Source organism: Corella eumyota, chromosome 6 (genome assembly GCF_963082875.1).
Source record: "Corella eumyota chromosome 6, kaCorEumy4.1, whole genome shotgun sequence".
Lineage (NCBI taxonomy): Eukaryota > Metazoa > Chordata > Ascidiacea > Phlebobranchia > Corellidae > Corella > Corella eumyota.
The window spans coordinates 12,309,800-12,336,500 of NC_137495.1; the positions used below are offsets into that span (position 1 = coordinate 12,309,800).

The following is a 26,701-nucleotide window of genomic DNA, read 5'->3' on the forward strand; positions in this document are numbered from 1 at the left end:
TCAAGGAAAAGTTTGTTTAAATAAGCAGTCAAAGTTTGGCCACTGCATTTTCAATGCTAGACACTCGATTATATCAGTTTTATTTAAATATTACTAAATTATAAAAACTAGCAATAATATTAAAATGGGTTTTTATTATTTATTTAAATCTCAGTTAAAAATAAAAAAAATATTTCAGAAATTACACTTTTGTTTCAGTTGTTCACTTAAAATAAAGTGTAACTCAAAATCAATCCTATTCACAGATACCCTTGGTTAAGACAAACATTTACACGATTTGTATAAAAAAAGGTGAAAAATATACATCTAGAACAAAGACACTTTTCAGTTCAACAATTTTCGCCTCCTAAAAAACACTAAAAACTCAAGTTTAAAACTTTTCTTCAAGTTTACTTTATTTCTAAAAATAGCTTGTAAATTACATTAACAAATACAAAATAATGCAGAAATCAACAGAAATGAATTTTAAGTAAAATCGCCTACTAATAAAAGTAGGACTTTCAAAAACCAAATTAACTCAAAAATACTCTTATCTACGGAAATCTTTAGTAAAAGGCGAAAGATTTACTCGATATGAATAAAAGTCCGAGTAAAATATTTTTATTGAAACTGAAGTATATTTCCCATTTAAATAAATTAATTTGTGGTGTTTGTGATCAGTTATAAGTTAAAACAGATACACTTTACTAACAAAAACTCGAAAAACAATATAATTTTAACAAACTTCAAGGAAAAGTTTGTTGTAATAAGCAGTCAAAGTTTGGCCACTGCATTTTTAATGCTAGACACTCGATTATATCAGTTTTATTTAAATATTACTAAATTATAAAAACTAGCAATCATATTTAAATGGGTTTTTATTATTAATTAAATCTCAGTTAAAAATAAAAAAATATTTCAGAAATTACACTCTTGTTTCAGTTGGTCACTTAAAATAAAGTGTAACTCAAAATTAATCCTATTCACAGATATCTTTGGTTAAGACAAACTTTTACACGATTTGTATAATAAAGGTGAAAAATATACATCTAGAACAAATACACTTTTCAGTTCAACAATTTTCGCCTCCTAAAAAACACTAAAAACTCAAGTTTAAAACTTTTCTTCAAGTTTACTTTATTTCTAAAAATAGCTTGTTAATTACATTAACAAATACAAAATAATGCAGTAATCAACAGAAATGAATTTTAAGTAAAATCGCCTACTAATAAAAGTAGGCCTTTCAAAAACAAAATTAACTCAAAAATACTCTTATCCACGGAAATCTTTAGTAAAAGGCGAAAGAATTACTCGATATGAATAAAAGTCCGAGTAAAATATTTTTATTGAAACTGAAGTATATTTCACAATTAAATAAATTAATTTGTGGTGTTTGTGATCAGTTATAAGTTAAAACAGATACACTTCACTAACAAAAACTCAAATAACAATATAATTTTAACAAACTTCAAGAAAAAGTTTGTTGTAATAAGCAGTCAAAGTTTGGCCACTGCATTTTCAATGCTAAACACTCGATTATAGCAGTTTTATTAAAATATTACTAAATTATAAAAACTAGCAATAATATTTAAATAGGTTTTTATTATTAATTAAATCTCAGTTAAAAATAAAAAAAATATTTCAGAAAAAAGTCAAAATCAATCCTATTCACAGATATCTTTGGTTAAGACAAACATTTACACGATTTGTATAATAAAGGTGAAAAATATACATCTAGAACAAAGACACTTTTCAGTTCAACAATTTTCACCTCCTAAAAAACACTAAAAACTCAAGTTTAAAACTTTTCTTCAAGTTTACTTTATTTCTAAAAATAGCTTGTTAATTACATTAACAAATACAAAATAATGCAGTAATCAACAGAAATGAATTTTAGATAAAATCGCCTACTAATTAAAGTAGGCCTTTCAAAAACAAAATTAACTCAAAAATACTCTTATCCACGGAAATCTTTAGTAAAAGGCGAAAGATTTACTCGATATGAATAAAAGTCCGAGTAAAATATTTTTATTGAAACTGAAGTATATTTCGCAATTAAATAATATAATTTGTGGTGTTTGTGATCAGTTAAAAGTTAAAACAGATAAACTTAATACAATTTACTAACAAAAACTTAAATAACAATATAATTTTAACAAACTTCAAGAAAAAGTTTGTTGTAATAAGCAGTCAAAGTTTGGCCACTGCATTTTTAATGCTAGACACTCGATTATATCAGTTTTATTTAAATATTACTAAATTATAAAAACTAGCAATCATATTTAAATGGGTTTTTATTATTAATTAAATCTCAGTTAAAAATAAAAAAATATTTCAGAAATTACACTCTTGTTTCAGTTGGTCACTTAAAATAAAGTGTAACTCAAAATTAATCCTATTCACAGATATCTTTGGTTAAGACAAACTTTTACACGATTTGTATAATAAAGGTGAAAAATATACATCTAGAACAAATACACTTTTCAGTTCAACAATTTTCGCCTCCTAAAAAACACTAAAAACTCAAGTTTAAAACTTTTCTTCAAGTTTACTTTATTTCTAAAAATAGCTTGTAAATTACATTAACAAATACAAAATAATGCAGTAATCAACATAAATGAATTTTAAGTAAAATCGCCTACTAATAAAAGTAGGACTTTCAAAAACAAAATTAACTCAAAAATACTCTTATCTACGGAAATCTTTAGTAAAAGGCGAAAGATTTACTCGATATGAATAAAAGTCCGAGTAAAATATTTTTATTGAAACTGAAGTATATTTCACAATTAAATAAATTAATTTGTGGTGTTTGTGATCAGTTATAAGTTAAAACAGATACACTTCACTAACAAAAACTCAAATAACAATATAATTTTAACAAACTTCAAGAAAAAGTTTGTTGTAATAAGCAGTCAAAGTTTGGCCACTGCATTTTCAATGCTAAACACTCGATTATAGCAGTTTTATTAAAATATTACTAAATTATAAAAACTAGCAATAATATTTAAATAGGTTTTTATTATTAATTAAATCTCAGTTAAAAATAAAAAAAATATTTCAGAAAAAAGTCAAAATCAATCCTATTCACAGATATCTTTGGTTAAGACAAACAATTACACGATTTGTATAATAAAGGTGAAAAATATACATCTAGAACAAAGACACTTTTCAGTTCAACAATTTTCACCTCCTAAAAAACACTAAAAACTCAAGTTTAAAACTTTTCTTCAAGTTTACTTTATTTCTAAAAATAGCTTGTTAATTACATTAACAAATACAAAATAATGCAGTAATCAGCAGAAATGAATTTTAGATAAAATCGCCTACTAATTAAAGTAGGCCTTTCAAAAACAAAATTAACTCAAAAATACTCTTATCCACGGAAATCTTTAGTAAAAGGCGAAAGATTTACTCGATATGAATAAAAGTCCGAGTAAAATATTTTTATTGAAACTGAAGTATATTTCGCAATTAAATAATATAATTTGTGGTGTTTGTGATCAGTTAAAAGTTAAAACAGATAAACTTAATACAATTTACTAACAAAAACTTAAATAACAATATAATTTTAACAAACTTCAAGAAAAAGTTTGTTGTAATAAGCAGTCAAAGTTTGGCCACTGCATTTTTAATGCTAGACACTCGATTATATCAGTTTTATTTAAATATTACTAAATTATAAAATCTAGCAATCATATTTAAATGGGTTTTTATTATTAATTAAATCTCAGTTAAAAATAAAAAAATATTTCAGAAATTACACTCTTGTTTCAGTTGGTCACTTAAAATAAAGTGTAACTCAAAATTAATCCTATTCACAGATATCTTTGGTTAAGACAAACTTTTACACGATTTGTATAATAAAGGTGAAAAATATACATCTAGAACAAATACACTTTTCAGTTCAACAATTTTCGCCTCCTAAAAAACACTAAAAACTCAAGTTTAAAACTTTTCTTCAAGTTTACTTTATTTCTAAAAATAGCTTGTAAATTACATTAACAAATACAAAATAATGCAGTAATCAACAGAAATGAATTTTAAGTAAAATCGCCTACTAATAAAAGTAGGACTTTCAAAAACAAAATTAACTCAAAAATACTCTTATCTACGGAAATCTTTAGTAAAAGGCGAAAGATTTACTCGATATGAATAAAAGTCCGAGTAAAATATTTTTATTGAAACTGAAGTATATTTCACAATTAAATAAATTAATTTGTGGTGTTTGTGATCAGTTATAAGTTAAAACAGATACACTTCACTAACAAAAACTCAAATAACAATATAATTTTAACAAACTTCAAGAAAAAGTTTGTTGTAATAAGCAGTCAAAGTTTGGCCACTGCATTTTCAATGCTAAACACTCGATTATAGCAGTTTTATTAAAATATTACTAAATTATAAAAACTAGCAATAATATTTAAATAGGTTTTTATTATTAATTAAATCTCAGTTAAAAATAAAAAAAATATTTCAGAAAAAAGTCAAAATCAATCCTAATCACAGATATCTTTGGTTAAGACAAACATTTACACGATTTGTATAATAAAGGTGAAAAATATACATCTAGAACAAAGACACTTTTCAGTTCAACAATTTTCGCCTCCTAAAAAACACAAAAAACTCAAGTTTAAAACTTTTCTTCAAGTTTACTTTATTTCTAAAAATAGCTTGTTAATTACATTAACAAATACAAAATAATGCAGTAATCAACAAAAATGAATTTTAGATAAAATCGCCTACTAATTAAAGTAGGCCTTTCAAAAACAAATTTAACTCTAAAATACTCTTACCCACGGAAATCTTTAGTAAAAGGCGAAAGATTTACTCGATATGAATAAAAGTCCGAGTAAAAGATCTTTATTGAAACTGAAGTAAATTTCACAATTAAATAAATTAATTTGTGGTGTTTGTTATTAGTTATAACTTAAAACAGATACACTTTACTAACAAAAACTCGAAAAACAATATAATTTTAACAAACTTCAAGGAAAAGTTTGTTGTAATAAGCAGTCAAAGTTTGGCCACTGCATTTTTAATGCTAGACACTCGATTATAGCAGTTTTATTAAAATATTACTAAATTATAAAAACTAGCAATAATATTAAAATAGGTTTTTATTATTAATTAAATCTCAGTTAAAAATAAAAAAAATATTTCAGAAAAAAGTCAAAATCAATCCTATTCACAGATATCTTTGGTTAAGACAAACATTTACACGATTTGTATAATAAAGGTGAAAAATATACATCTAGAACAAAGACACTTTTCAGTTCAACAATTTTCGTCTCCTAAAAAACACTAAAAACTCAAGTATAAAACTTTTCTTCAAGTTTACTTTATTTCTAAAAATAGCTTGTTAATTACATTAACAAATACAAAATAATGCAGTAATCAACAGAAATGAATTTTAGATAAAATCGCCTACTAATTAAAGTAGGCCTTTCAATAACAAAATTAACTCAAAAATACTCTTATCCACGGAAATCTTTAGTAAAAGGCGAAAGATTTACTTGATATGAATAAAAGTCCGAGTAAAAGATTTTTATTGAAACTGAAGTATATTTCACAATTAAATAAATTAATTTGTGGTGTTTGTGATCAGTTATAAGTTAAAACAGATACACTTCACTAACAAAAACTCAAATAACAATATAATTTTAACAAACTTCAAGAAAAAGTTTGTTGTAATAAGCAGTCAAAGTTTGGCCACTGCATTTTCAATGCTAAACACTCGATTATAGCAGTTTTATTAAAATATTACTAAATTATAAAAACTAGCAATAATATTAAAATGGGTTTTTATTATTTATTTAAATCTCAGTTAAAAATAAAAAAAATATTTCAGAAATTACACTCTTGTTTCAGTTGGTCACTTAAAATAAAGTGTAACTCAAAATCAATCTTATTCACAGATATCTTTGGTTAAGACAAACATTTACACGATTTGTATAATTAAGGTGAAAAATATACATCTAGAACAAAGACACTTTTCAGTTCAACAATTTTTGCCTCCTAAAAACTCAAGTTTAAAACTTTTCTTCAAGTTTACTTTATTTCTAAAAATAGCTTGTTAATTACATTAACAAATACAAAATAATGCAGTAATCAACAGAAATGAATTTTAGGTAAAATCGCCTACTATTAAAAGTAGGCCTTTCAAAAACAAATTTAACTCTAAAATCCTCTTATCCACGGAAAACTTTAGTAAAAGGTGAAAGATTTACTCGATATGAATAAAAGTCAGAGTAAAATACCTTTATTGAAACTGAACTATATTTCACAATTAAATAAATTAATTTGTGGTGTTTGTCATCAGTTATAAGTTAAAACAGATACACTTTACTAACAAAAACTCGAAAAACAATATAATTTTAACAAACTTCAAGGAAAAGTTTGTTGTAATAAGCAGTCAAAGTTTGGCCACTGCATTTTCAATGCTAGACACTCGATTATATCAGTTTTATTTAAATATTACTAAATTATAAAAACTAGCAATAATATTAAAATGGGTTTTTATTATTTATTTAAATCTCAGTTAAAAATATTTGAGAAATTACACTCTTGTTTCAGTTGTTCACTTAAAATAAAGTGTAACTCAAAATCAATCCTATTCACAGATACCCTTGGTTAAGACAAACATTTACACGATTTGTATAAAAAAAGGTGAAAAATATACATCTAGAACGAAGACACTTTTCAGTTCGACAATTTTCGCCTCCTAAGAAACACTAAAAACTCAAGTTTAAAACTTTTCTTCAAGTTTACTTCATTTCTAAAAATAGCTTGTTAATTACATTAACAAATACAAAACAATGCAGTAATAAACAGAAATGAATTTTAGGTAAAATTGCCTACTAATAAAAGTAGGTCTTTCAAAAACAAAATTAACTCAAAAATACTCTTATCCACGGAAAACTTTAGTAAAAGGCGAAAGATTTACTCGATATGAATAAAAGTCAGAGTAAAATACCTTTATTGAAACTGAACTATATTTCACAATTAAATAAATTAATTTGTGGTGTTTGTCATCAGTTATAAGTTAAAACAGATACACTTTACTAACAAAAACTCGAAAAACAATATAATTTTAACAAACTTCAAGGAAAAGTTTGTTTAAATAAGCAGTCAAAGTTTGGCCACTGCATTTTCAATGCTAGACACTCGATTATATCAGTTTTATTTAAATATTACTAAATTATAAAAACTAGCAATAATATTAAAATGGGTTTTTATTATTTATTTAAATCTCAGTTAAAAATATTTGAGAAATTACACTCTTGTTTCAGTTGTTCACTTAAAATAAAGTGTAACTCAAAATCAATCCTATTCACAGATACCCTTGGTTAAGACAAACATTTACACGATTTGTATAAAAAAAGGTGAAAAATATACATCTAGAACGAAGACACTTTTCAGTTCGACAATTTTCGCCTCCTAAGAAACACTAAAAACTCAAGTTTAAAACTTTTCTTCAAGTTTACTTCATTTCTAAAAATAGCTTGTTAATTACATTAACAAATACAAAACAATGCAGTAATAAACAGAAATGAATTTTAGGTAAAATTGCCTACTAATAAAAGTAGGTCTTTCAAAAACAAAATTAACTCAAAAATACTCTTATCCACGGAAAACTTTAGTAAAAGGCGAAAGATTTACTCGATATGAATAAAAGTCAGAGTAAAATACCTTTATTGAAACTGAACTATATTTCACAATTAAATAAATTAATTTGTGGTGTTTGTCATTAGTTTTAAGTTAAAACAGATACACTTTACTAACAAAAACTCGAAAAACAATATAATTTTAACAAACTTCAAGGAAAAGTTTGTTTAAATAAGCAGTCAAAGTTTGGCCACTGCATTTTCAATGCTAGACACTCGATTATATCAGTTTTATTTAAATATTACTAAATTATAAAAACTAGCAATAATATTAAAATGGGTTTTTATTATTTATTTAAATCTCAGTTAAAAATAAAAAAAATATTTCAGAAATTACACTTTTGTTTCAGTTGTTCACTTAAAATAAAGTGTAACTCAAAATCAATCCTATTCACAGATACCCTTGGTTAAGACAAACATTTACACGATTTGTATAAAAAAAGGTGAAAAATATACATCTAGAACAAAGACACTTTTCAGTTCAACAATTTTCGCCTCCTAAAAAACACTAAAAACTCAAGTTTAAAACTTTTCTTCAAGTTTACTTTATTTCTAAAAATAGCTTGTAAATTACATTAACAAATACAAAATAATGCAGTAATCAACAGAAATGAATTTTAAGTAAAATCGCCTACTAATAAAAGTAGGACTTTCAAAAACCAAATTAACTCAAAAATACTCTTATCTACGGAAATCTTTAGTAAAAGGCGAAAGATTTACTCGATATGAATAAAAGTCAGAGTAAAATACCTTTATTGAAACTGAACTATATTTCACAATTAAATAAATTAATTTGTGGTGTTTGTCATCAGTTATAAGTTAAAACAGATACACTTTACTAACAAAAACTCGAAAAACAATATAATTTTAACAAACTTCAAGGAAAAGTTTGTTTAAATAAGCAGTCAAAGTTTGGCCACTGCATTTTCAATGCTAGACACTCGATTATATCAGTTTTATTTAAATATTACTAAATTATAAAAACTAGCAATAATATTAAAATGGGTTTTTATTATTCATTTAAATCTCAGTTAAAAATAAAAAAAATATTTCAGAAATTACACTTTTGTTTCAGTTGTTCACTTAAAATAAAGTGTAACTCAAAATCAATCCTATTCACAGATACCCTTGGTTAAGACAAACATTTACACGATTTATATAAAAAAAGGTGAAAAATATACATCTAGAACAAAGACACTTTTCAGTTCAACAATTTTCGCCTCCTAAAAAACACTAAAAACTCAAGTTTAAAACTTTTCTTCAAGTTTACTTTATTTCTAAAAATAGCTTGTAAATTACATTAACAAATACAAAATAATGCAGTAATCAACAGAAATGAATTTTAAGTAAAATCGCCTACTAATAAAAGTAGGACTTTCAAAAACCAAATTAACTCAAAAATACTCTTATCTACGGAAATCTTTAGTAAAAGGCGAAAGATTTACTCGATATGAATAAAAGTCAGAGTAAAATACCTTTATTGAAACTGAACTATATTTCACAATTAAATAAATTAATTTGTGGTGTTTGTCATCAGTTATAAGTTAAAACAGATACACTTTACTAACAAAAACTCGAAAAACAATATAATTTTAACAAACTTCAAGGAAAAGTTTGTTTAAATAAGCAGTCAAAGTTTGGCCACTGCATTTTCAATGCTAGACACTCGATTATATCAGTTTTATTTAAATATTACTAAATTATAAAAACTAGCAATAATATTAAAATGGGTTTTTATTATTTATTTAAATCTCAGTTAAAAATAAAAAAAATATTTCAGAAATTACACTTTTGTTTCAGTTGTTCACTTAAAATAAAGTGTAACTCAAAATCAATCCTATTCACAGATACCCTTGGTTAAGACAAACATTTACACGATTTGTATAAAAAAAGGTGAAAAATATACATCTAGAACAAAGACACTTTTCAGTTCAACAATTTTCGCCTCCTAAAAAACACTAAAAACTCAAGTTTAAAACTTTTCTTCAAGTTTACTTTATTTCTAAAAATAGCTTGTAAATTACATTAACAAATACAAAATAATGCAGAAATCAACAGAAATGAATTTTAAGTAAAATCGCCTACTAATAAAAGTAGGACTTTCAAAAACCAAATTAACTCAAAAATACTCTTATCTACGGAAATCTTTAGTAAAAGGCGAAAGATTTACTCGATATGAATAAAAGTCCGAGTAAAATATTTTTATTGAAACTGAAGTATATTTCCCATTTAAATAAATTAATTTGTGGTGTTTGTGATCAGTTATAAGTTAAAACAGATACACTTTACTAACAAAAACTCGAAAAACAATATAATTTTAACAAACTTCAAGGAAATGTTTGTTGTAATAAGCAGTCAAAGTTTGGCCACTGCATTTTTAATGCTAGACACTCGATTATATCAGTTTTATTTAAATATTACTAAATTATAAAAACTAGCAATCATATTTAAATGGGTTTTTATTATTAATTAAATCTCAGTTAAAAATAAAAAAATATTTCAGAAATTACACTCTTGTTTCAGTTGGTCACTTAAAATAAAGTGTAACTCAAAATTAATCCTATTCACAGATATCTTTGGTTAAGACAAACTTTTACACGATTTGTATAATAAAGGTGAAAAATATACATCTAGAACAAATACACTTTTCAGTTCAACAATTTTCGCCTCCTAAAAAACACTAAAAACTCAAGTTTAAAACTTTTCTTCAAGTTTACTTTATTTCTAAAAATAGCTTGTTAATTACATTAACAAATACAAAATAATGCAGTAATCAACAGAAATGAATTTTAAGTAAAATCGCCTACTAATAAAAGTAGGCCTTTCAAAAACAAAATTAACTCAAAATACTCTTTTCCACGGAAATCTTTAGTAAAAGGCGAAAGAATTACTCGATATGAATAAAAGTCCGAGTAAAATATTTTTATTGAAACTGAAGTATATTTCACAATTAAATAAATTAATTTGTGGTGTTTGTGATCAGTTATAAGTTAAAACAGATACACTTCACTAACAAAAACTCAAATAACAATATAATTTTAACAAACTTCAAGAAAAAGTTTGTTGTAATAAGCAGTCAAAGTTTGGCCACTGCATTTTCAATGCTAAACACTCGATTATAGCAGTTTTATTAAAATATTACTAAATTATAAAAACTAGCAATAATATTTAAATAGGTTTTTATTATTAATTAAATCTCAGTTAAAAATAAAAAAAATATTTCAGAAAAAAGTCAAAATCAATCCTATTCACAGATATCTTTGGTTAAGACAAACATTTACACGATTTGTATAATAAAGGTGAAAAATATACATCTAGAACAAAGACACTTTTCAGTTCAACAATTTTCACCTCCTAAAAAACACTAAAAACTCAAGTTTAAAACTTTTCTTCAAGTTTACTTTATTTCTAAAAATAGCTTGTTAATTACATTAACAAATACAAAATAATGCAGTAATCAACAGAAATGAATTTTAGATAAAATCGCCTACTAATTAAAGTAGGCCTTTCAAAAACAAAATTAACTCAAAAATACTCTTATCCACGGAAATCTTTAGTAAAAGGCGAAAGATTTACTCGATATGAATAAAAGTCCGAGTAAAATATTTTTATTGAAACTGAAGTATATTTCGCAATTAAATAATATAATTTGTGGTGTTTGTGATCAGTTAAAAGTTAAAACAGATAAACTTAATACAATTTACTAACAAAAACTTAAATAACAATATAATTTTAACAAACTTCAAGAAAAAGTTTGTTGTAATAAGCAGTCAAAGTTTGGCCACTGCATTTTTAATGCTAGACACTCGATTATATCAGTTTTATTTAAATATTACTAAATTATAAAAACTAGCAATCATATTTAAATGGGTTTTTATTATTAATTAAATCTCAGTTAAAAATAAAAAAATATTTCAGAAATTACACTCTTGTTTCAGTTGGTCACTTAAAATAAAGTGTAACTCAAAATTAATCCTATTCACAGATATCTTTGGTTAAGACAAACTTTTACACGATTTGTATAATAAAGGTGAAAAATATACATCTAGAACAAATACACTTTTCAGTTCAACAATTTTCGCCTCCTAAAAAACACTAAAAACTCAAGTTTAAAACTTTTCTTCAAGTTTACTTTATTTCTAAAAATAGCTTGTAAATTACATTAACAAATACAAAATAATGCAGTAATCAACAGAAATGAATTTTAAGTAAAATCGCCTACTAATAAAAGTAGGACTTTCAAAAACAAAATTAACTCAAAAATACTCTTATCTACGGAAATCTTTAGTAAAAGGCGAAAGATTTACTCGATATGAATAAAAGTCCGAGTAAAATATTTTTATTGAAACTGAAGTATATTTCACAATTAAATAAATTAATTTGTGGTGTTTGTGATCAGTTATAAGTTAAAACAGATACACTTCACTAACAAAAACTCAAATAACAATATAATTTTAACAAACTTCAAGAAAAAGTTTGTTGTAATAAGCAGTCAAAGTTTGGCCACTGCATTTTTAATGCTAAACACTCGATTATAGCAGTTTTATTAAAATATTACTAAATTATAAAAACTAGCAATAATATTTAAATAGGTTTTTATTATTAATTAAATCTCAGTTAAAAATAAAAAAAATATTTCAGAAAAAAGTCAAAATCAATCCTATTCACAGATATCTTTGGTTAAGACAAACAATTACACGATTTGTATAATAAAGGTGAAAAATATACATCTAGAACAAAGACACTTTTCAGTTCAACAATTTTCACCTCCTAAAAAACACTAAAAACTCAAGTTTAAAACTTTTCTTCAAGTTTACTTTATTTCTAAAAATAGCTTGTTAATTACATTAACAAATACAAAATAATGCAGTAATCAACAGAAATGAATTTTAGATAAAATCGCCTACTAATTAAAGTAGGCCTTTCAAAAACAAAATTAACTCAAAAATACTCTTATCCACGGAAATCTTTAGTAAAATGCGAAAGATTTACTCGATATGAATAAAAGTCCGAGTAAAATATTTTTATTGAAACTGAAGTATATTTCGCAATTAAATAATATAATTTGTGGTGTTTGTGATCAGTTAAAAGTTAAAACAGATAAACTTAATACAATTTACTAACAAAAACTTAAATAACAATATAATTTTAACAAACTTCAAGAAAAAGTTTGTTGTAATAAGCAGTCAAAGTTTGGCCACTGCATTTTTAATGCTAGACACTCGATTATATCAGTTTTATTTAAATATTACTAAATTATAAAAACTAGCAATCATATTTAAATGGGTTTTTATTATTAATTAAATCTCAGTTAAAAATAAAAAAATATTTCAGAAATTACACTCTTGTTTCAGTTGGTCACTTAAAATAAAGTGTAACTCAAAATTAATCCTATTCACAGATATCTTTGGTTAAGACAAACTTTTACACGATTTGTATAATAAAGGTGAAAAATATACATCTAGAACAAATACACTTTTCAGTTCAACAATTTTCGCCTCCTAAAAAACACTAAAAACTCAAGTTTAAAACTTTTCTTCAAGTTTACTTTATTTCTAAAAATAGCTTGTAAATTACATTAACAAATACAAAATAATGCAGTAATCAACAGAAATGAATTTTAAGTAAAATCGCCTACTAATAAAAGTAGGACTTTCAAAAACAAAATTAACTCAAAAATACTCTTATCTACGGAAATCTTTAGTAAAAGGCGAAAGATTTACTCGATATGAATAAAAGTCCGAGTAAAATATTTTTATTGAAACTGAAGTATATTTCACAATTAAATAAATTAATTTGTGGTGTTTGTGATCAGTTATAAGTTAAAACAGATACACTTCACTAACAAAAACTCAAATAACAATATAATTTTAACAAACTTCAAGAAAAAGTTTGTTGTAATAAGCAGTCAAAGTTTGGCCACTGCATTTTCAATGCTAAACACTCGATTATAGCAGTTTTATTAAAATATTACTAAATTATAAAAACTAGCAATAATATTTAAATAGGTTTTTATTATTAATTAAATCTCAGTTAAAAATAAAAAAAATATTTCAGAAAAAAGTCAAAATCAATCCTATTCACAGATATCTTTGGTTAAGACAAACATTTACACGATTTGTATAATAAAGGTGAAAAATATACATCTAGAACAAAGACACTTTTCAGTTCAACAATTTTCGCCTCCTAAAAAACACTAAAAACTCAGTTTAAAACTTTTCTTCATGTTTACTTTATTTCTAAAAATTGCTTGTTAATTACATTAACAAATACAAAACAATGCAGTAATAAACAGAAATGAATTTTAGGTAAAATCGCCTACTATTAAAAGTAGGCCTTTCAAAAACAAATTTAACTCTAAAATACTCTTACCCACGGAAATCTTTAGTAAAAGGCGAAAGATTTACTCGATATGAATAAAAGTCCGAGTAAAATACCTTTATTGAAACTGAACTAAATTTCACAATTAAATAAATTAATTTGTGGTGTTTGTTATTAGTTATAACTTAAAACAGATACACTTTACTAACAAAAACTCGAAAAACAATATAATTTTAACAAACTTCAAGGAAAAGTTTGTTGTAATAAGCAGTCAAAGTTTGGCCACTGCATTTTTAATGCTAGACACTCGATTATATCAGTTTTATTTAAATATTACTAAATTATAAAAACTAGCAATCATATTTAAATGGGTTTTTATTATTAATTAAATCTCAGTTAAAAATAAAAAAATATTTCAGAAATTACACTCTTGTTTCAGTTGGTCACTTAAAATAAAGTGTAACTCAAAATTAATCCTATTCACAGATATCTTTGGTTAAGACAAACTTTTACACGATTTGTATAATAAAGGTGAAAAATATACATCTAGAACAAATACACTTTTCAGTTCAACAATTTTCGCCTCCTAAAAAACACTAAAAACTCAAGTTTAAAACTTTTCTTCAAGTTTACTTTATTTCTAAAAATAGCTTGTTAATTACATTAACAAATACAAAATAATGCAGTAATCAACAGAAATGAATTTTAAGTAAAATCGCCTACTAATAAAAGTAGGCCTTTCAAAAACAAAATTAACTCAAAAATACTCTTATCCACGGAAATCTTTAGTAAAAGGCGAAAGATTTACTCGATATGAATAAAAGTCCGAGTAAAATATTTTTATTGAAACTGAAGTAAATTTCACAATTAAATAAATTAATTTGTGGTGTTTGTGATCAGTTATAAGTTAAAACAGATACACTTCACTAACAAAAACTCAAATAACAATATAATTTTAACAAACTTCAAGAAAAAGTTTGTTGTAATAAGCAGTCAAAGTTTGGCCACTGCATTTTCAATGCTAAACACTCCATTATAGCGGTTTTATTAAAATATTACTAAATTATAAAAACTAGCAATAATATTTAAATAGGTTTTTATTATTAATTAAATCTCAGTTAAAAATAAAAAAAATATTTCAGAAAAAAGTCAAAATCAATCCTATTCACAGATATCTTTGGTTAAGACAAACATTTACACGATTTGTATAATAAAGGTGAAAAATATACATCTAGAACAAAGACACTTTTCAGTTCAACAATTTTCGCCTCCTAAAAAACACTAAAAACTCAAGTTTAAAACTTTTCTTCAAGTTTACTTTATTTCTAAAAATAGCTTGTTAATTACATTAACAAATACAAAATAATGCAGTAATCAACAGAAATGAATTTTAGATAAAATCGCCTACTAATTAAAGTAGGCCTTTCAAAAACAAAATTAACTCAAAAATACTCTTATCCACGGAAATCTTTAGTAAAAGGCGAAAGATTTACTCGATATGAATAAAAGTTCGAGTAAAATATTTTTATTGAAACTGAAGTATATTTCCCAATTAAATAAATTAATTTGTGGTGTTTGTGATCAGTTATAAGTTAAAACAGATACACTTAATACATTTCACTAACAAAAACTCAAATAACAATATAATTTTAACAAACTTCAAGAAAAAGTTTGTTGTAATAAGCAGTCAAAGTTTGGCCACTGCATTTTTAATGCTAGACACTCGATTATAGCAGTTTCATTAAAATATTACTAAATTATAAAAACTAGCAATAATATTTAAAAAGGTTTTTATTATTAATTAAATCTCAGTTAAAAATAAAAAAAATATTTCAGAAAAAAGTCAAAATCAATCCTATTCACAGATATTTTTGGTTAAGACAAACATTTACACGATTTGTTTAATAAAGGTGAAAAATATACATCTAGAACAAAGACACTTTTCAGTTCAACAATTTTCGCCTCCTAAAAAACACTAAAAACTCAAGTTTAAAACTTTTCTTCAAGTTTACTTTATTTCTAAAAATAGCTTGTTAATTACATTAACAAATACAAAATAATGCAGTAATCAACAGAAATGAATTTTAAATAAAATCGCCTACTAATTAAAGTAGGCCTTTCAAAAACAAAATTAACTCAAAAATACTCTTATCCACGGAAATCTTTAGTAAAAGGCGAAAGATTTACTCGATATGAATAAAAGTCCGAGTAAAATATTTTTATTGAAACTGAAGTATATTTCGCAATTAAATAATATAATTTATGGTGTTTGTGATCAGTTAAAAGTTAAAACAGATAAACTTAATACAATTTACTAACAAAAACTTAAATAACAATATAATTTTAACAAACTTCAAGAAAAAGTTTGTTGTAATAAGCAGTCAAAGTTTGGCCACTGCATTTTTAATGCTAGACACTCGATTATATCAGTTTTATTTAAATATTACTAAATTATAAAAACTAGCAATCATATTTAAATGGGTTTTTATTATTAATTAAATCTCAGTTAAAAATAAAAAAATATTTCAGAAATTACACTCTTGTTTCAGTTGGTCACTTAAAATAAAGTGTAACTCAAAATTAATCCTATTCACAGATATCTTTGGTTAAGACAAACTTTTACACGATTTGTATAATAAAGGTGAAAAATATACATCTAGAACAAATACACTTTTCAGTTCAACAATTTTCGCCTCCTAAAAAACACTAAAAACTCAAGTTTAAAACTTTTCTTCAAGTTTACTTTATTTCTAAAAATAGCTTGTAAATTACATTAACAAATACAAAATAATGCAGTAATCAACAGAAATGAATTTTAAGTAAAATCGCCTACTAATAAAAGTAGGACTTTCAAAAACAAAATTAACTCAAAAATACTCTTATCTACGGAAATCTTTAGTAAAAGGCGAAAGATTTACTCGATATGAATAAAAGTCCGAGTAAAGTATTTTTATTGAAACTGAAGTATATTTCACAATTAAATAAATTAATTTGTGGTGTTTGTGATCAGTTATAAGTTAAAACAGATACACTTCACTAACAAAAACTCAAATAACAATATAATTTTAACAAACTTCAAGAAAAAGTTTGTTGTAATAAGCAGTCAAAGTTTGGCCACTGCATTTTCAATGCTAAACACTCGATTATAGCAGTTTTATTAAAATATTACTAAATTATAAAAACTAGCAATAATATTTAAATAGGTTTTTATTATTAATTAAATCTCAGTTAAAAATAAAAAAAATATTTCAGAAAAAAGTCAAAATCAATCCTATTCACAGATATCTTTGGTTAAGACAAACATTTACACGATTTGTATAATAAAGGTGAAAAATATACATCTAGAACAAAGACACTTTTCAGTTCAACAATTTTCGCCTCCTAAAAAACACTAAAAACTCAGTTTAAAACTTTTCTTCAAGTTTACTTTATTTCTAAAAATTGCTTGTTAATTACATTAACAAATACAAAACAATGCAGTAATAAACAGAAATGAATTTTAGGTAAAATCGCCTACTATTAAAAGTAGGCCTTTCAAAAACAAATTTAACTCTAAAATACTCTTACCCACGGAAATCTTTAGTAAAAGGCGAAAGATTTACTCGATATGAATAAAAGTCCGAGTAAAATACCTTTATTGAAACTGAACTAAATTTCACAATTAAATAAATTAATTTGTGGTGTTTGTTATTAGTTATAACTTAAAACAGATACACTTTACTAACAAAAACTCGAAAAACAATATAATTTTAACAAACTTCAAGGAAAAGTTTGTTGTAATAAGTAGTCAAAGTTTGGCCACTGCATTTTTAATGCTAGACACTCGATTATATCAGTTTTATTTAAATATTACTAAATTATAAAAACTAGCAATCATATTTAAATGGGTTTTTATTATTAATTAAATCTCAGTTAAAAATAAAAAAATATTTCAGAAATTACACTCTTGTTTCAGTTGGTCACTTAAAATAAAGTGTAACTCAAAATTAATCCTATTCACAGATATCTTTGGTTAAGACAAACTTTTACACGATTTGTATAATAAAGGTGAAAAATATACATCTAGAACAAATACACTTTTCAGTTCAACAAATTTCGCCTCCTAAAAAACACTAAAAACTCAAGTTTAAAACTTTTCTTCAAGTTTACTTTATTTCTAAAAATAGCTTGTTAATTACATCAACAAATACAAAATAATGCAGTAATCAACAGAAATGAATTTTAAGTAAAATCGCCTACTAATAAAAGTAGGCCTTTCAAAAACAAAATTAACTCAAAAATACTCTTATCCACGGAAATCTTTAGTAAAAGGCGAAAGATTTACTCGATATGAATAAAAGTCCGAGTAAAATATTTTTATTGAAACTGAAGTAAATTTCACAATTAAATAAATTAATTTGTGGTGTTTGTGATCAGTTATAAGTTAAAACAGATACACTTCACTAACAAAAACTCAAATAACAATATAATTTTAACAAACTTCAAGAAAAAGTTTGTTGTAATAAGCAGTCAAAGTTTGGCCACTGCATTTTCAATGCTAAACACTCCATTATAGCGGTTTTATTAAAATATTACTAAATTATAAAAACTAGCAATAATATTTAAATAGGTTTTTATTATTAATTAAATCTCAGTTAAAAATAAAAAAAATATTTCAGAAAAAAGTCAAAATCAATCCTATTCACAGATATCTTTGGTTAAGACAAACATTTACACGATTTGTATAATAAAGGTGAAAAATATACATCTAGAACAAAGACACTTTTCAGTTCAACAATTTTCGCCTCCTAAAAAACACTAAAAACTCAAGTTTAAAACTTTTCTTCAAGTTTACTTTATTTCTAAAAATAGCTTGTTAATTACATTAACAAATACAAAATAATGCAGTAATCAACAGAAATGAATTTTAGATAAAATCGCCTACTAATTAAAGTAGGCCTTTCAAAAACAAAATTAACTCAAAAATACTCTTATCCACGGAAATCTTTAGTAAAAGGCGAAAGATTTACTCGATATGAATAAAAGTTCGAGTAAAATATTTTTATTGAAACTGAAGTATATTTCCCAATTAAATAAATTAATTTGTGGTGTTTGTGATCAGTTATAAGTTAAAACAGATACACTTAATACATTTCACTAACAAAAACTCAAATAACAATATAATTTTAACAAACTTCAAGAAAAAGTTTGTTGTAATAAGCAGTCAAAGTTTGGCCACTGCATTTTTAATGCTAGACACTCGATTAAAGCAGTTTCATTAAAATATTACTAAATTATAAAAACTAGCAATAATATTTAAAAAGGTTTTTATTATTAATTAAATCTCAGTTAAAAATAAAAAAAATATTTCAGAAAAAAGTCAAAATCAATCCTATTCACAGATATTTTTGGTTAAGACAAACATTTACACGATTTGTTTAATAAAGGTGAAAAATATACATCTAGAACAAAGACACTTTTCAGTTCAACAATTTTCGCCTCCTAAAAAACACTAAAAACTCAAGTTTAAAACTTTTCTTCAAGTTTACTTTATTTCTAAAAATAGCTTGTTAATTACATTAACAAATACAAAATAATGCAGTAATCAACAAAAATGAATTTTAGATAAAATCGCCTACTAATTAAAGTAGGCCTTTCAAAAACAAAATAAACTCAAAAATACTCTTATCCACGGAAATCTTTAGTAAAAGGCGAAAGATTTACTCGATATGAATAAAAGTCCGAGTAAAAGATCTTTATTGAAACTGAAGTAAATTTCACAATTAAATAAATTAATTTGAGGTGTTTGTGATCAGTTATAAGTTAAAACAGATACACTTCACTAACAAAAACTCAAATAACAATATAATTTTAACGAACTTCAAGAAAAAGTTTGTTGTAATAAGCAGTCAAAGTTTGGCCACTGCATTTTCAATGCTAGACACTCGATTATAGCAGTTTCATTAAAATATTACTAAATTATAAAAACTAGCAATAATATTTAAAAAGGTTTTTATTATTAATTAAATCTCAGTTAAAATTAAAAAAAATATTTCAGAAAAAAGTCAAAATCAATCCTATTCACAGATATCTTTAGTTAAGACAAACACTTACACGATTTGTATAATAAAGGTGAAAAATATACATCTAGAACAAAGACACTTTTCAGTTTAACAATTTTCACCTCCTAAAAAACACAAAAAACTCAAGTTTAAAACTTTTCTTCAAGTTTACTTTATTTCTAAAAATAGCTTGTTAATTACATTAACAAATACAAAATAATGCAGTAATCAACAAAAATGAATTTTAGATAAAATCGCCTACTAATTAAAGTAGGCCTTTCAAAAACAAAATAAACTCAATAATACTCTTATCCACGGAAATCTTTAGTAAAAGGCGAAAGATTTACTTGATATGAATAAAAGTCCGAGTAAAAGATCTTTATTGAAACTGAAGTAAATTTCACAATTAAATAAATTAATTTGAGGTGTTTGTGATCAGTTATAAGTTAAAACAGATACACTTCACTAACAAAAACTCAAATAACAATATAATTTTAACAAACTTCAAGAAAAAGTTTGTTGTAATAAGCAGTCAAAGTTTGGCCACTGCATTTTCAATGCTAAACACTCGATTATAGCAGTTTTATTAAAATATTACTAAATTATAAAAACTAGCAATAATATTAAAATAGGTTTTTATTATTAATTAAATCTCAGTTAAAAATAAAAAAAATATTTCAGAAAAAAGTCAAAATCAATCCTATTCACAGATATCTTTGGTTAAGACAAACATTTACACGATTTGTATAATAAAGATGAAAAATATACATCTAGAACAAAGACACTTTTCAGTTCAACAATTTTCGTCTCCTAAAAAACACTAAAAACTCAAGTATAAAACTTTTCTTCAAGTTTACTTTATTTCTAAAAATAGCTTGTTAATTACATTAACAAATACAAAATAATGCAGTAATCAACAGAAATGAATTTTAGATAAAAGCGCCTACTAATTAAAGTAGGCCTTTCAATAACAAAATTAACTCAAAAATACTCTTATCCACGGAAATCTTTAGTAAAAGGCGAAAGATTTACTTGATATGAATAAAAGTCCGAGTAAAAGATTTTTATTGAAACTGAAGTATATTTCACAATTAAATAAATTAATTTGTGGTGTTTGTGATCAGTTATAAGTTAAAACAGATACACTTCACTAACAAAAACTCAAATAACAATATAATTTTAACAAACTTCAAGAAAAAGTTTGTTGTAATAAGCAGTCAAAGTTTGGCCACTGCATTTTCAATGCTAAACACTCGATTATAGCAGTTTTATTAAAATATTACTAAATTATAAAAACTAGCAATAATATTTAAATAGGTTTTTATTATTAATTAAATCTCAGTTAAAAATAAAAAAAATATTTCAGAAAAAAGTCAAAATCAATCCTATTTACAGATATCTTTGGTTAAGACAAACATTTACACGATTTGTATAATAAAGGTGAAAAATATACATCTAGAACAAAGACACTTTTCAGTTCAACAATTTTCGCCTCCTAAAAAACACTAAAAACTCAAGTTTAAAACTTTTCTTCAAGTTTACTTTATTTCTAAAAATAGCTTGTAAATTACATTAACAAATACAAAATAATGCAGTAATCAACAGAAATGAATTTTAAGTAAAATCGCCTACTAATAAAAGTAGGACTTTCAAAAACAAAATTAACTCAAAAATACTCTTATCTACGGAAATCTTTAGTAAAAGGCGAAAGATTTACTCGATATGAATAACAGACCGAGTAAAATCTTTTTATTGAAACTGAAGTATATTTCACAATTAAATAAATTAATTTGTGGTGTTTGTGATCAGTTATAAGTTAAAACAGATACACTTCACTAACAAAAACTCAAATAACAATATAATTTTAACAAACTTCAAGAAAAAGTTTGTTGTAATAAGCAGTCAAAGTTTGGCCACTGCATTTTCAATGCTAAACACTCGATTATAGCAGTTTTATTAAAATATTACTAAATTATAAAAACTAGCAATAATATTTAAATAGGTTTTTATTATTAATTAAATCTCAGTTAAAAATAAAAAAAATATTTCAGAAAAAAGTCAAAATCAATCCTATTTACAGATATCTTTGGTTAAGACAAACATTTACACGATTTGTATAATAAAGGTGAAAAATATACATCTAGAACAAAGACACTTTTCAGTTCAACAATTTTCGCCTCCTAAAAAACACTAAAAACTCAAGTTTAAAACTTTTCTTCAAGTTTACTTTATTTCTAAAAATAGCTTGTAAATTACATTAACAAATACAAAATAATGCAGTAATCAACAGAAATGAATTTTAAGTAAAATCGCCTACTAATAAAAGTAGGACTTTCAAAAACAAAATTAACTCAAAAATACTCTTATCTACGGAAATCTTTAGTAAAAGGCGAAAGATTTACTCGATATGAATAACAGACCGAGTAAAATATTTTTATTGAAACTGAAGTATATTTCACAATTAAATAAATTAATTTGTGGTGTTTGTGATCAGTTATAAGTTAAAACAGATACACTTCACTAACAAAAACTCAAATAACAATATAATTTTAACAAACTTCAAGAAAAAGTTTGTTGTAATAAGCAGTCAAAGTTTGGCCACTGCATTTTCAATGCTAAACACTCGATTATAGCAGTTTTATTAAAATATTACTAAATTATAAAAACTAGCAATAATATTTAAATAGGTTTTTATTATTAATTAAATCTCAGTTAAAAATAAAAAAAATATTTCAGAAAAAAGTCAAAATCAATCCTATTCACAGATATCTTTGGTTAAGACAAACATTTACACGATTTGTATAATAAAGGTGAAAAATATACATCTAGAACAAAGACACTTTTCAGTTCAACAATTTTCGCCTCCTAAAAAACACAAAAAACTCAAGTTTAAAACTTTTCTTCAAGTTTACTTTATTTCTAAAAATAGCTTGTTAATTACATTAACAAATACAAAATAATGCAGTAATCAACAGAAATAAATTTTAGATAAAATCGCCTACTAATTAAAGTAGGCCTTTCAAAAACAAAATTAACTCAAAAATACTCTTATCCACGGAAATCTTTAGTAAAAGGCGAAAGATTTACTCGATATGAATAAAAGTCCGAGTAAAAGATTTTTATTGAAACTGAAGTATATTTCACAATTAAATAAATTAATTTGTGGTGTTTGTGATCAGTTATAAGTTAAAACAGATACACTTCACTAACAAAAACTCAAATAACAATATAATTTTAACAAACTTCAAGAAAAAGTTTGTTGTAATAAGCAGTCAAAGTTTGGCCACTGCATTTTTAATGCTAGACACTCGATTATAGCAGTTTCATTAAAATATTACTAAATTATAAAAACTAGCAATAATATTTAAAAAGGTTTTTATTATTAATTAAATCTCAGTTAAAAATAAAAAAAATATTTCAGAAAAAAGTCAAAATCAATCCTATTCACAGATATCTTTGGTTAAGACAAACATTTACACGATTTGTATAATAAAGGTGAAAAATATACATCTAGAACAAAGACACTTTTCAGTTCAACAATTTTCGTCTCCTAAAAAACACTAAAAACTCAAGTATAAAACTTTTCTTCAAGTTTACTTTATTTCTAAAAATAGCTTGTTAATTACATTAACAAATACAAAATAATGCAGTAATCAACAGAAATGAATTTTAGATAAAAGCGCCTACTAATTAAAGTAGGCCTTTCAATAACAAAATTAACTCAAAAATACTCTTATCCACGGAAATCTTTAGTAAAAGGCGAAAGATTTACTTGATATGAATAAAAGTCCGAGTAAAAGATTTTTATTGAAACTGAAGTATATTTCACAATTAAATAAATTAATTTGTGGTGTTTGTGATCAGTTATAAGTTAAAACAGATACACTTCACTAACAAAAACTCAAATAACAATATAATTTTAACAAACTTCAAGAAAAAGTTTGTTGTAATAAGCAGTTAAAGTTTGGCCACTGCATTTTCAATGCTAAACACTCGATTATAGCAGTTTTATTAAAATATTACTAAATTATAAAAACTAGCAATAATATTTAAATAGGTTTTTATTATTAATTAAATCTCAGTTAAAAATAAAAAAAATATTTCAGAAAAAAGTCAAAATCAATCCTATTTACAGATATCTTTGGTTAAGACAAACATTTACACGATTTGTATAATAAAGGTGAAAAATATACATCTAGAACAAAGACACTTTTCAGTTCAACAATTTTCGCCTCCTAAAAAACACTAAAAACTCAAGTTTAAAACTTTTCTTCAAGTTTACTTTATTTCTAAAAATAGCTTGTAAATTACATTAACAAATACAAAATAATGCAGTAATCAACAGAAATGAATTTTAAGTAAAATCGCCTACTAATAAAAGTAGGACTTTCAAAAACAAAATTAACTCAAAAATACTCTTATCTACGGAAATCTTTAGTAAAAGGCGAAAGATTTACTCGATATGAATAACAGACCGAGTAAAATATTTTTATTGAAACTGAAGTATATTTCACAATTAAATAAATTAATTTGTGGTGTTTGTGATCAGTTATAAGTTAAAACAGATACACTTCACTAACAAAAACTCAAATAACAATATAATTTTAACAAACTTCAAGAAAAAGTTTGTTGTAATAAGCAGTCAAAGTTTGGCCACTGCATTTTCAATGCTAAACACTCGATTATAGCAGTTTTATTAAAATATTACTAAATTATAAAAACTAGCAATAATATTTAAATAGGTTTTTATTATTAATTAAATCTCAGTTAAAAATAAAAAAAATATTTCAGAAAAAAGTCAAAATCAATCCTATTTATAGATATCTTTGGTTAAGACAAACATTTACACGATTTGTATAATAAAGGTGAAAAATATACATCTAGAACAAAGACACTTTTCAGTTCAACAATTTTCGCCTCCTAAAAAACACTAAAAACTCAAGTTTAAAACTTTTCTTCAAGTTTACTTTATTTCTAAAAATAGCTTGTAAATTACATTAACAAATACAAAATAATGCAGTAATCAACAGAAATGAATTTTAAGTAAAATCGCCTACTAATAAAAGTAGGACTTTCAAAAACAAAATTAACTCAAAAATACTCTTATCTACGGAAATCTTTAGTAAAAGGCGAAAGATTTACTCGATATGAATAAAAGTCCGAGTAAAATATTTTTATTGAAACTGAAGTATATTTCACAATTAAATAAATTAATTTGTGGTGTTTGTGATCAGTTATAAGTTAAAACAGATACACTTCACTAACAAAAACTCAAATAACAATATAATTTTAACAAACTTCAAGAAAAAGTTTGTTGTAATAAGCAGTCAAAGTTTGGCCACTGCATTTTCAATGCTAAACACTCGATTATAGCGGTTTTATTAAAATATTACTAAATTATAAAAACTAGCAATAATATTTAAATAGGTTTTTATTATTAATTAAATCTCAGTTAAAAATAAAAAAAATATTTCAGAAAAAAGTCAAAATCAATCCTATTCACAGATATCTTTGGTTAAGACAAACATTTACACAATTTGTATAATAAAGGTGAAAAATATACATCTAGAACAAAGACACTTTTCAGTTCAACAATTTTCGCCTCCTAAAAAACACTAAAAACTCAAGTTTAAAACTTTTCTTCAAGTTTACTTTATTTCTAAAAATAGCTTGTTAATTACATTAACAAATGCAAAATAATGCAGTAATCAACAGAAATGAATTTTAGATAAAATCGCCTACTAATTAAAGTAGGCCTTTCAAAAACAAAATTAACTCAAAAATACTCTTATCCACGGAAATCTTTAGTAAAAGGCGAAAGATTTACTCGATATGAATAAAAGTCCGAGTAAAAGATTTTTATTGAAACTGAAGTATATTTCACAATTAAATAATATAATTTGTGGTGTTTGTGATCAGTTAAAAGTTAAAACAGATACACTTAATACATTTTACTAACAAAAACTTAAATAACAATATAATTTTAACAAACTTCAAGAAAAAGTTTGTTGTAATAAGCAGTCAAAGTTTGGCCACTGCATTTTTAATGCTAGACACTCGATTATATCAGTTTTATTTAAATAATACTAAATTATAAAAACTAGCAATCATATTTAAATGGGTTTTTATTATTAATTAAATCTCAGTTAAAAATAAAAAAATATTTCAGAAATTACACTCTTGTTTCACTTGGTCACTTAAAATAAAGTGTAACTCAAAATTAATCCTATTCACAGATATCTTTGGTTAAGACAAACTTTTACACGATTTGTATAATAAAGGTGAAAAATATACATCTAGAACAAATACACTTTTCAGTTCAACAATTTTCGCCTCCTAAAAAACACTAAAAACTCAAGTTTAAAACTTTTCTTCAAGTTTACTTTATTTCTAAAAATAGCTTGTTAATTACATTAACAAATACAAAATAATGTAGTAATCAACAGAAATGAATTTTAAGTAAAATCGCCTACTAATAAAAGTAGGCCTTTCAAAAACAAAATTAACTCAAAAATACTCTTATCCACGGAAATCTTTAGTAAAAGGCGAAAGATTTACTCGATATGAATAAAAGTCCGAGTAAAATATTTTTATTGAAACTGAAGTATATTTCACAATTAAATAAATTAATTTGTGGTGTTTGTGATCAGTTATAAGTTAAAACAGATACACTTCACTAACAAAAACTCAAATAAC

At 24.2% G+C, this 26,701-nt stretch overlaps 38 non-coding genes across 38 annotated transcripts; all 38 read right to left on the reverse strand.

Moving 5' to 3' along the window:
• Positions 1-477: 477 nt before the first annotated feature.
• On the reverse strand, positions 478-593 carry LOC145757526 (U5 spliceosomal RNA). Its single transcript, XR_014285561.1, has one exon. It is a non-coding gene; the product is annotated as a U5 spliceosomal RNA (small nuclear RNA).
• Positions 594-1,199: 606 nt separating this feature from the next.
• On the reverse strand, positions 1,200-1,315 carry LOC145757480 (U5 spliceosomal RNA). Its single transcript, XR_014285517.1, has one exon. It is a non-coding gene; the product is annotated as a U5 spliceosomal RNA (small nuclear RNA).
• Positions 1,316-1,884: 569 nt separating this feature from the next.
• LOC145757385 (U5 spliceosomal RNA) lies at positions 1,885-2,000 on the reverse strand. Its single transcript, XR_014285424.1, has one exon. It is a non-coding gene; the product is annotated as a U5 spliceosomal RNA (small nuclear RNA).
• Positions 2,001-2,615: 615 nt separating this feature from the next.
• Positions 2,616-2,731, reverse strand: LOC145757536 (U5 spliceosomal RNA). The gene has a single exon (XR_014285571.1). It is a non-coding gene; the product is annotated as a U5 spliceosomal RNA (small nuclear RNA).
• A 569-nt stretch (positions 2,732-3,300) lies between these two features.
• Positions 3,301-3,416, reverse strand: LOC145757386 (U5 spliceosomal RNA). Its single transcript, XR_014285425.1, has one exon. It is a non-coding gene; the product is annotated as a U5 spliceosomal RNA (small nuclear RNA).
• Positions 3,417-4,031: 615 nt separating this feature from the next.
• Positions 4,032-4,147, reverse strand: LOC145757537 (U5 spliceosomal RNA). Its single transcript, XR_014285572.1, has one exon. It is a non-coding gene; the product is annotated as a U5 spliceosomal RNA (small nuclear RNA).
• Positions 4,148-4,716: 569 nt separating this feature from the next.
• Positions 4,717-4,832, reverse strand: LOC145757426 (U5 spliceosomal RNA). Its single transcript, XR_014285465.1, has one exon. It is a non-coding gene; the product is annotated as a U5 spliceosomal RNA (small nuclear RNA).
• A 569-nt stretch (positions 4,833-5,401) lies between these two features.
• Positions 5,402-5,517, reverse strand: LOC145757504 (U5 spliceosomal RNA). Its single transcript, XR_014285541.1, has one exon. It is a non-coding gene; the product is annotated as a U5 spliceosomal RNA (small nuclear RNA).
• A 598-nt stretch (positions 5,518-6,115) lies between these two features.
• On the reverse strand, positions 6,116-6,231 carry LOC145757595 (U5 spliceosomal RNA). Its single transcript, XR_014285626.1, has one exon. It is a non-coding gene; the product is annotated as a U5 spliceosomal RNA (small nuclear RNA).
• Positions 6,232-6,831: 600 nt separating this feature from the next.
• LOC145757488 (U5 spliceosomal RNA) lies at positions 6,832-6,947 on the reverse strand. The gene has a single exon (XR_014285525.1). It is a non-coding gene; the product is annotated as a U5 spliceosomal RNA (small nuclear RNA).
• Positions 6,948-7,547: 600 nt separating this feature from the next.
• Positions 7,548-7,663, reverse strand: LOC145757489 (U5 spliceosomal RNA). The gene has a single exon (XR_014285526.1). It is a non-coding gene; the product is annotated as a U5 spliceosomal RNA (small nuclear RNA).
• A 609-nt stretch (positions 7,664-8,272) lies between these two features.
• Positions 8,273-8,388, reverse strand: LOC145757514 (U5 spliceosomal RNA). The gene has a single exon (XR_014285550.1). It is a non-coding gene; the product is annotated as a U5 spliceosomal RNA (small nuclear RNA).
• Positions 8,389-8,997: 609 nt separating this feature from the next.
• LOC145757516 (U5 spliceosomal RNA) lies at positions 8,998-9,113 on the reverse strand. The gene has a single exon (XR_014285552.1). It is a non-coding gene; the product is annotated as a U5 spliceosomal RNA (small nuclear RNA).
• A 609-nt stretch (positions 9,114-9,722) lies between these two features.
• Positions 9,723-9,838, reverse strand: LOC145757528 (U5 spliceosomal RNA). The gene has a single exon (XR_014285563.1). It is a non-coding gene; the product is annotated as a U5 spliceosomal RNA (small nuclear RNA).
• A 606-nt stretch (positions 9,839-10,444) lies between these two features.
• Positions 10,445-10,559, reverse strand: LOC145757646 (U5 spliceosomal RNA). The gene has a single exon (XR_014285673.1). It is a non-coding gene; the product is annotated as a U5 spliceosomal RNA (small nuclear RNA).
• A 569-nt stretch (positions 10,560-11,128) lies between these two features.
• On the reverse strand, positions 11,129-11,244 carry LOC145757387 (U5 spliceosomal RNA). The gene has a single exon (XR_014285426.1). It is a non-coding gene; the product is annotated as a U5 spliceosomal RNA (small nuclear RNA).
• A 615-nt stretch (positions 11,245-11,859) lies between these two features.
• On the reverse strand, positions 11,860-11,975 carry LOC145757540 (U5 spliceosomal RNA). Its single transcript, XR_014285574.1, has one exon. It is a non-coding gene; the product is annotated as a U5 spliceosomal RNA (small nuclear RNA).
• Positions 11,976-12,544: 569 nt separating this feature from the next.
• Positions 12,545-12,660, reverse strand: LOC145757493 (U5 spliceosomal RNA). Its single transcript, XR_014285530.1, has one exon. It is a non-coding gene; the product is annotated as a U5 spliceosomal RNA (small nuclear RNA).
• A 615-nt stretch (positions 12,661-13,275) lies between these two features.
• LOC145757541 (U5 spliceosomal RNA) lies at positions 13,276-13,391 on the reverse strand. The gene has a single exon (XR_014285575.1). It is a non-coding gene; the product is annotated as a U5 spliceosomal RNA (small nuclear RNA).
• Positions 13,392-13,959: 568 nt separating this feature from the next.
• On the reverse strand, positions 13,960-14,075 carry LOC145757341 (U5 spliceosomal RNA). Its single transcript, XR_014285382.1, has one exon. It is a non-coding gene; the product is annotated as a U5 spliceosomal RNA (small nuclear RNA).
• A 606-nt stretch (positions 14,076-14,681) lies between these two features.
• Positions 14,682-14,797, reverse strand: LOC145757320 (U5 spliceosomal RNA). The gene has a single exon (XR_014285362.1). It is a non-coding gene; the product is annotated as a U5 spliceosomal RNA (small nuclear RNA).
• Positions 14,798-15,366: 569 nt separating this feature from the next.
• On the reverse strand, positions 15,367-15,482 carry LOC145757443 (U5 spliceosomal RNA). Its single transcript, XR_014285481.1, has one exon. It is a non-coding gene; the product is annotated as a U5 spliceosomal RNA (small nuclear RNA).
• A 578-nt stretch (positions 15,483-16,060) lies between these two features.
• On the reverse strand, positions 16,061-16,176 carry LOC145757389 (U5 spliceosomal RNA). The gene has a single exon (XR_014285428.1). It is a non-coding gene; the product is annotated as a U5 spliceosomal RNA (small nuclear RNA).
• A 615-nt stretch (positions 16,177-16,791) lies between these two features.
• On the reverse strand, positions 16,792-16,907 carry LOC145757542 (U5 spliceosomal RNA). The gene has a single exon (XR_014285576.1). It is a non-coding gene; the product is annotated as a U5 spliceosomal RNA (small nuclear RNA).
• Positions 16,908-17,475: 568 nt separating this feature from the next.
• Positions 17,476-17,591, reverse strand: LOC145757343 (U5 spliceosomal RNA). Its single transcript, XR_014285384.1, has one exon. It is a non-coding gene; the product is annotated as a U5 spliceosomal RNA (small nuclear RNA).
• A 606-nt stretch (positions 17,592-18,197) lies between these two features.
• Positions 18,198-18,313, reverse strand: LOC145757321 (U5 spliceosomal RNA). Its single transcript, XR_014285363.1, has one exon. It is a non-coding gene; the product is annotated as a U5 spliceosomal RNA (small nuclear RNA).
• A 569-nt stretch (positions 18,314-18,882) lies between these two features.
• On the reverse strand, positions 18,883-18,998 carry LOC145757444 (U5 spliceosomal RNA). The gene has a single exon (XR_014285482.1). It is a non-coding gene; the product is annotated as a U5 spliceosomal RNA (small nuclear RNA).
• Positions 18,999-19,576: 578 nt separating this feature from the next.
• LOC145757345 (U5 spliceosomal RNA) lies at positions 19,577-19,692 on the reverse strand. Its single transcript, XR_014285386.1, has one exon. It is a non-coding gene; the product is annotated as a U5 spliceosomal RNA (small nuclear RNA).
• Positions 19,693-20,261: 569 nt separating this feature from the next.
• On the reverse strand, positions 20,262-20,377 carry LOC145757450 (U5 spliceosomal RNA). Its single transcript, XR_014285488.1, has one exon. It is a non-coding gene; the product is annotated as a U5 spliceosomal RNA (small nuclear RNA).
• Positions 20,378-20,946: 569 nt separating this feature from the next.
• On the reverse strand, positions 20,947-21,062 carry LOC145757499 (U5 spliceosomal RNA). The gene has a single exon (XR_014285536.1). It is a non-coding gene; the product is annotated as a U5 spliceosomal RNA (small nuclear RNA).
• A 569-nt stretch (positions 21,063-21,631) lies between these two features.
• LOC145757638 (U5 spliceosomal RNA) lies at positions 21,632-21,747 on the reverse strand. The gene has a single exon (XR_014285665.1). It is a non-coding gene; the product is annotated as a U5 spliceosomal RNA (small nuclear RNA).
• Positions 21,748-22,316: 569 nt separating this feature from the next.
• Positions 22,317-22,432, reverse strand: LOC145757639 (U5 spliceosomal RNA). The gene has a single exon (XR_014285666.1). It is a non-coding gene; the product is annotated as a U5 spliceosomal RNA (small nuclear RNA).
• A 569-nt stretch (positions 22,433-23,001) lies between these two features.
• On the reverse strand, positions 23,002-23,117 carry LOC145757390 (U5 spliceosomal RNA). The gene has a single exon (XR_014285429.1). It is a non-coding gene; the product is annotated as a U5 spliceosomal RNA (small nuclear RNA).
• Positions 23,118-23,686: 569 nt separating this feature from the next.
• LOC145757500 (U5 spliceosomal RNA) lies at positions 23,687-23,802 on the reverse strand. Its single transcript, XR_014285537.1, has one exon. It is a non-coding gene; the product is annotated as a U5 spliceosomal RNA (small nuclear RNA).
• A 569-nt stretch (positions 23,803-24,371) lies between these two features.
• On the reverse strand, positions 24,372-24,487 carry LOC145757640 (U5 spliceosomal RNA). Its single transcript, XR_014285667.1, has one exon. It is a non-coding gene; the product is annotated as a U5 spliceosomal RNA (small nuclear RNA).
• A 569-nt stretch (positions 24,488-25,056) lies between these two features.
• Positions 25,057-25,172, reverse strand: LOC145757543 (U5 spliceosomal RNA). The gene has a single exon (XR_014285577.1). It is a non-coding gene; the product is annotated as a U5 spliceosomal RNA (small nuclear RNA).
• A 569-nt stretch (positions 25,173-25,741) lies between these two features.
• On the reverse strand, positions 25,742-25,857 carry LOC145757391 (U5 spliceosomal RNA). Its single transcript, XR_014285430.1, has one exon. It is a non-coding gene; the product is annotated as a U5 spliceosomal RNA (small nuclear RNA).
• A 615-nt stretch (positions 25,858-26,472) lies between these two features.
• Positions 26,473-26,588, reverse strand: LOC145757322 (U5 spliceosomal RNA). Its single transcript, XR_014285364.1, has one exon. It is a non-coding gene; the product is annotated as a U5 spliceosomal RNA (small nuclear RNA).
• Between the last annotated feature and the right edge of the window lie 113 nt (positions 26,589-26,701).